The sequence below is a fragment of the Plodia interpunctella genome, chromosome 4 (genome assembly GCF_027563975.2).
Source record: "Plodia interpunctella isolate USDA-ARS_2022_Savannah chromosome 4, ilPloInte3.2, whole genome shotgun sequence".
NCBI lineage: Eukaryota > Metazoa > Arthropoda > Insecta > Lepidoptera > Pyralidae > Plodia > Plodia interpunctella.
The window spans coordinates 6,206,053-6,218,737 of record NC_071297.1 but is presented as its reverse complement, the minus strand read 5'-3'; the positions used below and the strand labels follow the sequence as shown (position 1 = coordinate 6,218,737).

The 12,685-nt window shown below is 34.3% G+C and overlaps 1 long non-coding RNA gene across 1 annotated transcript; it reads left to right on the top strand.

Annotated features, from left to right (window-relative positions):
* Positions 1–249: 249 nt before the first annotated feature.
* On the top strand, positions 250–1,563 carry LOC128669314 (uncharacterized). The gene is made up of 3 exons (XR_008404629.1): positions 250–364; positions 683–854; positions 1,507–1,563. It is a non-coding gene; the product is annotated as an uncharacterized LOC128669314 (long non-coding RNA).
* Positions 1,564–12,685: the final 11,122 nt, after the last annotated feature.

Sequence of the window (12,685 nt, the reverse complement as noted above, 5' to 3'; positions counted from 1 at the left end):
TGAAACAATCTGTATATAACCTTGATCACAACAACGAGTTCCGTGTCTTATATAGTTTATCATTTGAGTAAAGTTTCGGAGAGCTTAAAGAAATTCTCTACTAATTACAGATGGTCCGAATGCCATTTCAAACGCCTCGTCGAATGATTATTCAAATTATTCAAAACAGCGAATAAACTCCGTGCCATTCGACTCACCTGAAGTTATGAATAATTGAAGCACATTCATTACGCCGGACTTTCAAATTAACTCCGATTTGACTTGAAATGATAATTGAACATCCTGAATGACGCGGCCGACGAGTTTTACAGCTATCGAGTAATTACTCAACCAACAAATAGGACGACGATTTAAATCGAAAAATGTTCGTATTGGTGTACAGCAGTTACCGATCAGATTAACTTCGAAATCGTCATTAGAGTGAAATGATTGTATATTATCAAAAACTTAGCTGTGTTGATTTCAAATATTCACTTTTATATTTTTTAAACCGATATAATCATATTACAGTGAATATATTTTGTTCATTGCTCATTGAATATATGTACATATTTTTTAAAATACTCAATCGTATACAAATTCTTAGTTTTAATGTTTCCAAAAACTGCTTTTATAGTACAAGAGCCATAAATCGTTTATGACACAAAACATTTTATTACTTACATAAATAATTTATTTACAGAGGTAGTGAAAACCATCGTAAAATGGGTTTAATCGGATCGGAATTTCGTAAACAAATAGCGGGTATGGAGCATGACAGGTGCCGTTGAGATGGGCGGAGGGGTTGTATGAAGCAATGGAAGTCCATTACTGGGCATACAAACTGCCCTCGACGGAGCAATACTGTGATTAAGGTAATGCGATTGCGGCCCCGGCGACGCTCTCCAACGCGCGCTCCCCACATTCAATCATTGATCATTGACAACATCCCGCATCCATGAATAAAACAATACGGAAATACCATCGTAACGTCGCAATAATATTGGGTTTCACCGGCAGACATGATTGCTAATCGGAATTAAATTATTTTTTACTAGATTTATTTTGTGATATTTGTTGATTAGTGCGAAATTACATTTTTGTTAACGTATGGAACTGTTATAAATAAATATTATTTTATATTATTAATCTTAATATATTCAAGTGTACATATCTATAGGTACCCACTATAGATATGTTCATACACTTGAATATATTAATATTAATAATATAAAATAATCTTTATTTTTAACTATTAAAATCATTTTAATAATTCATGTTAGGTATATTCTTTGGTACCTATGTTCGTTTTTTCACAAACATTTCCCCCTAGTGATTAATTACATTTAGGTCTGCTAGAGGTTAGATAATTTGTTACTTCTCTCATCTATCCCGAATAACTCTCCCGAATTTCATAACTATACAATATTCAAAGTCATCAAAATTATAATATTTTATTCTACATAATACTTTTCAAATGGATACAAACAAGTTTAGCAAAATTTTCGAATGTTGTATATATTTTAGCGCTCCGAGAAACTCCAAATTACACTAACAAGTCTTTCCGATAGCGGACGGAATAAGCAAACATGTGGGCTTCAACTGAGAACTAACGGCTTAGCTGAACAGCATACAGGAAACTTAGGGCTGAGGGCGCAATCTATCATGCAAAATGGCGATCGGAAAGAAAATCTCGATGTTACATTAATATTTTATTACAAAAGACTAGTTATCATATTTCCGTCCAATTATGTCAAAACATAAAAAATAGAAATAAATATAGATAAGTCTACGAAAATGCAATTATTTAACGCTACGCAAGAAAAAAACAACATACGTCATCAACAAACAAACAACATCGTAATGATATGAGAATACTGGCAAGACCGCATAAACGAGACGATTTTATTTTTTGTGCCTAATTTTAAGATATAATAATATCACAGGAATATTTTGAGTCAAAATGTCTTTCATTATACAAATGAAAAGTTGCCAAATCCTTTACCATTACAGAAATGTCAACAATAAATAAAATTACAACGGTGATCGGATCACAATAAGACAATGTAACAAACTTAGAAGGAAATTAAATTTCGTCAAAGAAAGTCAGGATTCTGAGCACAAATTAAAGAGCTTTCAGCCGAATTCAATTTGAAGGTTTGAGAAAAGTTCTGATGACATACATGATTCATTTAAGTGAAACTACAGTCAAAGATTATATATATTTAGCGTTAAGCCAATCAACTTTCAGTTTTATAACTACTCTTACTACCACGCATAGGTACCGAAATTCTTCAATTTCATTTACACATTGAATGATTGTTCAGTTCACTAGTACAGAAAGGCTTCCGCTAGATGGCGGCGGTGGTCGTTAAGATATGAATAAACTTGAAAGCAGCGAAAGGCCCCATTGCTACGTTGCGTTGTCTCTGATATGTTGACGTCCTTTGACGAAACAACGTCTTTGTATCCATACAAAGACGTTGTTTCGTCAAAGGCACTGACGTGCGTCTCGACGTGAAACTCCAGTTTCACGTCGAGACGTACGTCAGTGATAAAACCTATAGAAACCACTGACCATTGGGGCATGGCTCTTATTTGAAATACATACAATAAAAAGTTTGAAATAATTCTTTCATAATTGCATTCTTCTGTAATCCTATAATTTTGTGGAGAAGCAGGAGGCTCGTGGAAAATTAATGATCATTGGTGAGAGGGCGACTGCAGACCGCTCGCGATCATTCCAGATGTCTTCTTGTAATAAGCAACAGTTTCTAGATTTATAAAGGTATTATTTTCTGCAATTAATATAGCTTAAATGTATTTTTAGTTGGAGGTTTTTACATGATTTCTTCAAATATTAAATAAACATTAGTTGTGTTGCATTATATATATGTAATGCAACTATGATCTATAGATCAACTATAGAAGATTATACAATATTTAGTTTATAATTCAGAGTTTTTTTATTATGTAGTTTGATCTGTATTTATTAACATATTAACGTAATAAATACCTATACCAATTATATAAACCAATGTATCAGTTGATAAAGTATGTCGGTATATATATCGGTCTGATTTAATATTTATGTAATTTTTCTTGAGTTATCAAATTTCTTCTATAAAATCGCCAGCAAATGTATGCTTGGAATTTCGGTGACATTCACAAATATTTCCACAACTAGTTCCAAGCCAATTCAATTTACTTCGGCGCAAAAGTTTATTCCCAAACAATGCACCTGAACCAATATGTCACCTTCAAACACTAAACTAATGATCGGTACAAGACCCGTCTGTCTGTCCCCAACTTTTAGGCAGCAGCTCAAAGGTACGGCCTTGCTATGCTTAACCCACTCCGTAAGGCTCACCACACAACACAACTACAAAAACAATTTTCAACAGAGAAAAAATATCATTTATTGAACAATACGGAATAATATTATCATAAATGTTATGTCTATTTACTTCAGTTAGACTTGAAAACTGGTCCAAATACAAGCCTTACAATTACAAACAAGTAAGATATTTTATGGAGAAGACATTGGCAAATCGCTCCAATAATAGTGCCAAGAAACTTGTTTCATTCCACGTAATGACTAACCTAATAAATAATAACCACGACCCTTGGTCATGAGGAATACGACTATGAAAAGTGAAGATAATTTAGTAAAAGTAAAATAATTCATGCATTATACTTTTCTATTTGTTCCGGTCGAAAATACTAACAACAATAAATTAATAACAAGTGGCACGACTTGGTTTACTTAATAGCAGCATGCATATTAATACGTCGTTTAGGCTATGTAATCACTGGTAAAAAGTGGAGGTGAGGGAGGCAGAGGTTGTCAGTCCGGATTTAAGGTATAATGCCCACTACACCCCACAAGGGGCAATTGCAATACAATAACGTCGGACAACTAAATCGATGGCGGCATAAACAAAATATGAACGCTCGTGCAGCGCAATAAGTTTCTATTTCGCGTGACGTTGTAAGAATTTGTCAATGCCTAATGTGACTTTTATACAAAGCGAACCTTCTGAACAGTAGTGGTTTACTTATTCTGTGGAGAAGGACGCTTGAGTTTCCACGTTGTGTGCCAACAAATGCCAACAAAATACACCTTTTGTTTTGACCACAGCAAACCACACGGCAGCTTATTGCGCATTGTTTTAGCGGCCCATTCAAAATGTCGCATGCGGTTTTTGCAAGCCTACAGTGTATGCAACGCAATTAGTTGCCTAAAATAATTCGTTGCAGCACTAAAATGAAAGGAATTAAAACGGTGCAGTCTTTCGAAAGTTATATCCGAGATATAATCGCAATAAATTGTCTGGCGTTTCTAATTATCCATTGGAAAGGAAAATGATAAGACTAATAATGTAAGAATTAAGCTTTTAAATTGCTTTAATCATTAAGATTATACAAACTGTCTTATAAATTTATCAAATCCAGGTGTATTGTAGATAAAACTATTTTATTTTAAAGACAATTCTTACATAAGTTGTAAGAATTTAAGAATTGTCATTGATTAGTTATTTATCATACAAGACAATCATCATGCATACAATTAACATCAATCAATACATATAATGAAACAGTAAAAAAGTTTGTAAAAAACATTTAATGTATTTTAAAAAAATAATATAGAGGGATGAAGAAACAACAATGGAGTAAGAATTTTAAAAAAGTTTCTCTTGAGGTATAAAAATTGAAGATCTGGAATATCTGATGCGTAACATAAAGAGACCAGCTACATAATAATATATATAGAAATGATATCTTAGGAAAAGTTGTACAGTCTGATGAGCATTTCCTGTTAAAGTATAAAAATCAAAGATATTTTTATCATTTGATGTGGAATTGCACCAGACCAGCACTATAACGGCAAAAGTTGTTCAGCGTTAATACGTAATTTTACTTATTTCATATTTTAGAATTATGATTGGTGGTGAAGGTGGTAACAGTTTAGGCCTAATTTTCAATGACGATGGATCATATATAATGTTTGATAAAATCAGTCCAGCTGATTTGGCATAACTAAGTAACAAACATCCTCACTTTCGTATTTATAATTCACTGGAGTCAGAGTCCACGCGAACGAAGTCGCGGGCATTAGCTAGTGTTTAATAATGTAATGATTATGAATCCATCTAAAGTCATTGCCGTTGTTAACTTTTAATTGAGAATACCGGTAAATGTCAAAACACCGGTGTTTTGACATACAACTCGTCTGAAGCGTCTCCAATTAACGACAGCGTCACTCCCCCGGGAGCTTGCTCAGCGACACTGCGCTCCGGATTCACATTGTTGTACCGGAATCACAACACAGTTTAAGGAATGGCAGGATTTCAACGTAGATTTGTTTAGTGTTTACTATAAAATCTCATCGCATTTTAAACTTTTATTTTGAGAATTTGTAACTGCAATGTAGAGAAAAATAATTCAACAGAAAATATGTTATTATGGAGTTTGAAAACGAAATCCTAAAATAATGTTACATGACACCGGTAAACGACCGTTGTTTTGATGAGACTAACTAATTATATTTTCATTATTATTGATGATGGTTCATATTTGTCATACAATTGTGTGTGAAATTAGTTGCGTTAATATTAATAATGTAAACGAAAGTTATTAGTGTCGTATGCTCCATTTACCACATCTAGGGTAAATGTGAAAACACGAGTAGGTATAGTTTGTCTGAAGCAACGTCCATCACTATCCCGGGAGCTATTAGCGTATTTGCGCTCTGAATTCACGTTGTTGTACCGGAATTACAACTCAGTTCAAGAACTGTTGATATTCTTAGAGTTCATTCTAATTCAAGCGAAAAGTTCTTGTTTAAGCGACCGAAGTCCAATAAACTTAAATACCTTCAATTGTTTTCATACTAACGGTAATATTTGGGGTAAAGGGTAAATAAAATTGTTATGTCATTAACAATTAGCCGACTATATTACAGCTACAGGAAATTTGGACGTCAATGTAGAATATTGGTACGAAGGAAAAGAAAGTTGCGTTATTCCTTTACATTTATAGTAACAATTTTTTCTGCAAAACGCAAAAAAGTATTTGTCTATGTAGGTACAATCCTTCATACATTTATAAAGATTACCTTTTATACATTAAGGTTGGGTTGCACCAGTCAACTATGACGCCAAATTTGACGTGCACAGAACAATGCAAAGTACCTTTGCCATTTAACGCCGGTAAAAATAAACGTCAAATGTAACGGTGTTCTGTGAGAAATTAAAACTTGTAGACTATGAAGTTTTAATTGGTATAGATGACAAACTCTGCATTGTAAGCGAACAAAATAAATGCCAGTACACAAGCGAAAATGTATGTTCCACATTCTTATTAAAAAATACTTGACTGAAACTTTTTTAATTCTAGCGAAGACAATAAACCTACAAAGTTAGACGGCGTCGGTGGCGGTGGGGCGGAATCACTCTAATGCTCTCTACAAATACATATATATGTAGGAAAATAAACGATTTTCACATAATTACTGAAGGAACGACTTAATATTTTCTTAGACTTAACCGAAAGTTACAAATGACGCTAGCGGAATCCCTTTTAAGTTCTAACATTTTAATCGCCAATTTTATAAAACTTGCTCTGAGGAAGTTAATCGTGAAGATTAATTTAAGAAGTTGCGATATCTAATAATGTAAAAATGCCTTGTTTAGGGAAGATATTTATAACAAACTAAATTATGAAGATTACTTTTCATTTGTGAATAAATCGTTTCTAGTTTTACTTTCTTTATAACTTATACTACAGTACAATATAGAGTACTACTAAGTGAGTCTCATGGGAATGAACTAATTTGGATGAGCAGGCCTAAAATATCTAACTACCGTTCCCACAGTTTTCATCACAAAATGACCAAAAACTATCGACACAATGCATTAAAATTCTCTCATAAATTCCAAAAACAGAGATTACTCGTGGTCTGATTTAGAGCTCAACTTTGACAATAGTAACAAGCCAATGGGCGAAGTTCGGCCCGATCTGATTGTTCGCGTCTGATATTGCCTACACAAAGGGATAAAAATACGCTACTTACAAATGCTCAGTCGGTCGTGCCGAGAGCGCTATCGAAAAACTCTATATTTTTCCCTAACACTATTCTTTTCTTTAGAGCTTACAGCGAAGATTTTAATCAGAAATAGGCACTCGCAAAGTCCGTCGTTAAGTAAACAAGGTGGGTAATGAAATTGAATGAAAGCTAATTAAACAAACAAAACTTAGGAATATTCGGAGGACGTTAACAAAAATACCGTTTTCATTTTCATGTTCGTGAATTTTCAGAGAAACAACACAGCCAAGTTCTAAGCTAATTTTGTAACTTTCGAATGTACGTACGTGTACAGTTTTCAACGTAATGAATAGCTAATGTGTATTATTTCGCTCCCTCAGATAGTGAACCCATTGTCGTAACGGTTAGTAAACTTAATAACGCGGCCCATGGCAACAGTATATTTAAGTAATTCTGCCAGTTAACCCCGCCGGATCTAATAGCCACCGAAGGCAATGTTTTAACGTTTTCTTCAGTTCCGTTTCTTTTGTGTAATTACTGTGTGTGGGAGGTTCATATATGTAACAGAACTAAATGCTAGTGCTATCTGGGTATAAGGCTACGGGTTCAGAATTTAAGTGATCTTATTTGGTAGCCGGCGAGGCGATTGAGCCGGCCGCGTGTAGCGGCGCGTGCGGCGAATCCACAATAGCTTCACATGTACCTGCACTGCCATTCGGGCTAATTATTACCCGGGAAACCTTATTTTGCTTTATTTAATTTTGTCTAGCATTTTGCTTTAATATGGGTTCAAACGGGTATTTTTCGCCGCATCGACTTTTATAATCCAATAAGATCTTTTTCTGACCCTTTCCTTTTGACACTCTTGTTAGGGAAAAATATTAGGAAATAAACACAGTACGAGAAAAAGTTCTTTTAAATGTACCCATGAAAACTAAAATTTAATCATAATATAAATAAAATGACACAATTAAATGTGTTTATTGAAGAAGTATCGGATAATTGGTTGGTTTACTCCGATACGTATTGAGTTCGTTATCCTAGTTTCCAACAAAGTTAATCTTACAATTATTAAACTTGACAACAACTATTCTTCGGAGATAATACAATTTCTGAGAATAAGGTCAGTATTTAGTACTTATTATTGGTAAAATTATTTTAAAATTACTTTTTAGATTGTATGTACCTTTAAAAAACCATAAGGTCTTTTAATTCATTACAAATGCACTTTTAATGAATTATATCCAGGTCGTGTACCTATAGCAACGTCAGCAACAAATTAATTAATGACTATTTTGATGTAGCTGAAATGCACTAAACCTATATGAAATATACTCTCAACTACAGAATTAGTTATGAAAAGATGGCCTAATTACGGAGATGTGTTAATATCATGTAGGTACTACATGTACGTGGGCGCATCACATATAACTAGGGTTTCCATGCATCCCGTATAATATGGGCCTGTCACCGTATTTAAGCAACGCCTGCAGTTGACAAAAGTGTGTGTATATGTATAGTAAAAAAATAAGCAGTAATATAGTGTGACCTGAAATTTAAGTAACTCAAGTTGCAAATCAACCCTATCTGTATACTCATTTGCTTACAGTAGTACATTGGCTTAATTATGTCAGCGTCAGAGTGATGTTGCGTCAACCCACTGCGCTTATGGAGCTACAACCCAAGAAAAGAAGAATATTGGCTGTAACACTGAGTCGAGGCTCAGTTGACAGAGATACGTTATGGTGTACAGTACAGACCTGTAAGTAAGCACACAGACTATTACTAGGACAGTAAGTAAATTCTGGATGTGATGCTACGTGTGGAGGCCTTCCTCCAAACGTAGCTGTACAACACATCCAGAATGTAACCTATCCGTGAATATGTAACTTCTGTGTATAGGAGTTTATACTTAGACCTTGGTTGAGTTTACTGTATTGTCACAATACAACACTACACTTACCTATACTATAAACATATTCTAATATTTTACCGTAATGCTCCGTATTGGTTACAATAAATTATGGAAACCTTACATATAACTAGACGTACCGTATTGTACACCGCAAACATGTCAGACCGAGCTTGTCGATATAATGTTCCGTATAATAATAACCATTACTCCACATAGTGCCTAAACTCAGAATCTTTGTGTGTAACAAGTAAAGACACCACCTGTGTAACAGATACCATCTGTGAGGGAGATGTTTGCTTTACCGTAACTACATATGAATAATTATGTATTTTTTGTTCACAATATCTTAATAAAATAGCAAATGAGTAGCATATATGTATCAAAAATAGAAAGATGGCGCCACGCAATACGCAATAGTACGCAATAGTTTAAATTAATTATAATCACAGTAAGTGATGGGTAGTAGAAGTTTCCTCGAAGCATTAGCCGGGCCGTGTAAGTATTTAATGACTCCGCCTCCGTTGTTACAAACAGAGCCTCCACCCGCGAACCGCATATGTGGACTACACGGATATAAATTGCTGACCGACCAGCCTGAGATAACTAAATATTGGACAGAATTTACACTCGATAACATACTTTATCTCTGGTCTGAGCGTCCTCCTGTTTCTTCTCAATTTCGCGTGGTCTCCTTTAGCGCGTTTTCGTTCCGTAACACGTATGATATTGAGTGAAAATAGCAATGAGAAAGCCACTCAAAGCGAAGAAGAAAATGTAGAAGCGGATCCTAGGCTCCAACTCTCTATGGCTAAAAAAAACCACTGGGAAAAGTTCAAATGGAATATAGATAATACATGCTACTGTTTATTCAAATAAATATTAAATCTACCTTATGCGGGTTTTCTGAACATATTCCTTACGATTTAATTACGATTACGATATTAATATCCAAATTCATGACGAAGACTATAAAGTCTTAGTCTTAAGGATCTTTACTTGCCACGGGGAAGTCACGTTGCACAGTTATAATAAGAATGCAAAATTCCAGCTGTTGGTTATCGATTATGTATATCTTTACTGTCTTTATTGTGACATACCATAAGGGTGACTTGCGCCATTAAATTTGACATTGATTTTAACCGGCGCGCCGCTGACGTTAAGAAAAAATTTAATTCAACATGCACAGAAAAAACGTAATGTTACGTTACGTTTTTTCTGCGCATGTTAAATTTAACGCCAAAGTTGACGGTGCTACCCACCCTAAGCAAATTCAGCCAACGCGACTCTGTCTAATCTGACACTTTTAAATGGATAACTTCGGAAGTTAGTCCAAACTCAGATGCTGAGCTCTGCTATCCTACGTTGTGTCATGTCAGCGCTCGGAGATGTAAGTTGTCACGTAACCACATTATTAACCTTTATCTGCCGTAGCCGTGCCGTTTAGGTCTGTCCCTGAGGGCATGGTTAACTGATTCTAAGTGAAATTAACACTGGGGATACAGACTAGAGAATTTGTTATTAATTGTGTTTACAAAATCAAGTATAACATATTTACTTGATTACATTTATTATTGCTGATATATTACAGTAAAAATCTCATTTTCGAATTCAGCTGTAATGTGACCATGAACTGTACCACATCAATAAACAACACTCGGAAACCGTTCAAAACGCCATCGACCGTCTAATCAGCAATTCCTACAAGTTTCCTTTTCTAACTAACTTTCTTACGAATTCAGCAGGCGTATATGAAGTGGGGCAAATTCGCCATCCATCTAACATAAACGGCAACAAAAAGTCCCGGTCTGTCAGGCGGGACTGCCACTAGCGGGACTTAACGGGATAATCCCGTGATTAGAGAGGTCGACGCCACTCTCCCTCTCATTTGCTCAAACTTTCATGTTCGGAACGAAATAAAATTTTATCTCGTATTGTATCTCGATTTTTGTCGAGCTCGCTCAGTTTTGTTTTGATTTGAGAATTGTTTTCAAATGTGTACAATAATAATATTTTTATATAAATCGTGTGAACTTCTGATTTACGATCGACGTAAAAAACTTACATCTTTTTAATTACCATGCTATTTTTATGTTTGAATATGTGCAACATATGCAATTAATTTCTTGACCTGTTATCCATGTGCCGTGAAACATACGATTTACACGCCTTTGTGTGGGCGACCTATGCGTCAGTTCTGTATAGATCACTATCCATGTCAATGACTACGCGCGACATGAAAAATTACAGCGGCTAAACACGGCGCCGTGCGGTTAAAAACCATGGACAGGCCTTATTTTTTATTATTTTTTTATTTATTTATTAAGGTTTACCAGCATTTATTTAGCATTTAGCCTTATTATGCATATGTAGTCCGGTGTGAATTTTTTCATGATAATCTTTTACAACTAGCCTAAACTGAACATAATTTATGAGTATCGGCAATAATTTTATATATAGAGAAAGCATCACATCAACTAATGAAAACGTTAATACTTCATTCGATCACTGAAGAATTCCTAATATTCTTATTATTTAGCGTAAATTAACAGTCAATTAGCATATAAACAGACAGGCCCTTAAAGAGTTTAACAGCCATTAATCATATAGTAACTTAATTAATCATCATTTTCAGACTGACGCAGTGACAGAATGACTCATTAACTTTTTGAAAGCCCCTAAAACTCACAGTATCTATAATCTGGTGATAAACCAATGGGGTAAAGACTTTGATCACCAATCTTTGCTCAAGTCGTTAAAACAGTCGTAAAAATAAAGTTTTAATTTGAATCTTTGTAGGGATATTCATTTGAATTTATTATTATGCATGATTAAGTTAAGCAGAAATCCGTACTTCCATACTATCCATACTAATATTATAAATGCGAAACTAATATTATAAAAACGATACTCTGTCTGTCTGGTAAAAAGTTTGCATGAAAATAATGTAATAAAATTGATTTTGATGAAATTTTGTATGCAACTACATTTAGATTATCATTTTTTAAAATTTATTAATCCAGCCAATACAACAGTCTAGCAGTTAAAAAGTAGCCAAAGTTTGATCAGGAACTAAAGACCCTGATCAAACATAGGCTACTTCTTTAAAAAATCAACCCCAAATTAATTGGTATGCAAAGATAATAATCTACATTTTTAATTAAACTGAGACAGATAAAAAAGTAGTTTGTTCTCTTCAAACACTGAATTTAGTACAACTTAAAAAAGTTAATACATACATCCATAAATTAGCCACAACACAGAAATCAATTTTATTTAGGTAGTTACATAGAAGGGATCTTGTCACCCAATTTCCACTGTCAGTGAAGTTTTCCGTCAAAAAGATTACTTTCGAGATAATAATTTAACTGTTATTTTGATTATGAAACTAGTGACATGCTTCATTCTAAAAAACTGCACACGCATTCTGTATAATTTTCAAATTTCTGTGCACCTTGCACGCTATCAATAACAGTATGGTGGCCAATCCTCGCTGGTGGCACGAGTAATCTCTGTTATTTCTCGTGCCACCAGCGGCAGCGACTTCAAAATTGAAAAAGCCTTGATTAGCTGCAATCTGTATTCGTATTTTACTGACTTCAAAGGCCCATCGAAATGGCCTTTAACATAATATTATCGCTCTTTTGTTCCTTATTTTTAATTCATTACCTAATTTAAAGTACCTACCATTTTTTTCTCTGAAAAACAATGCGGCGAATTCCAATCTTATTTTCTGTAAGAAAATA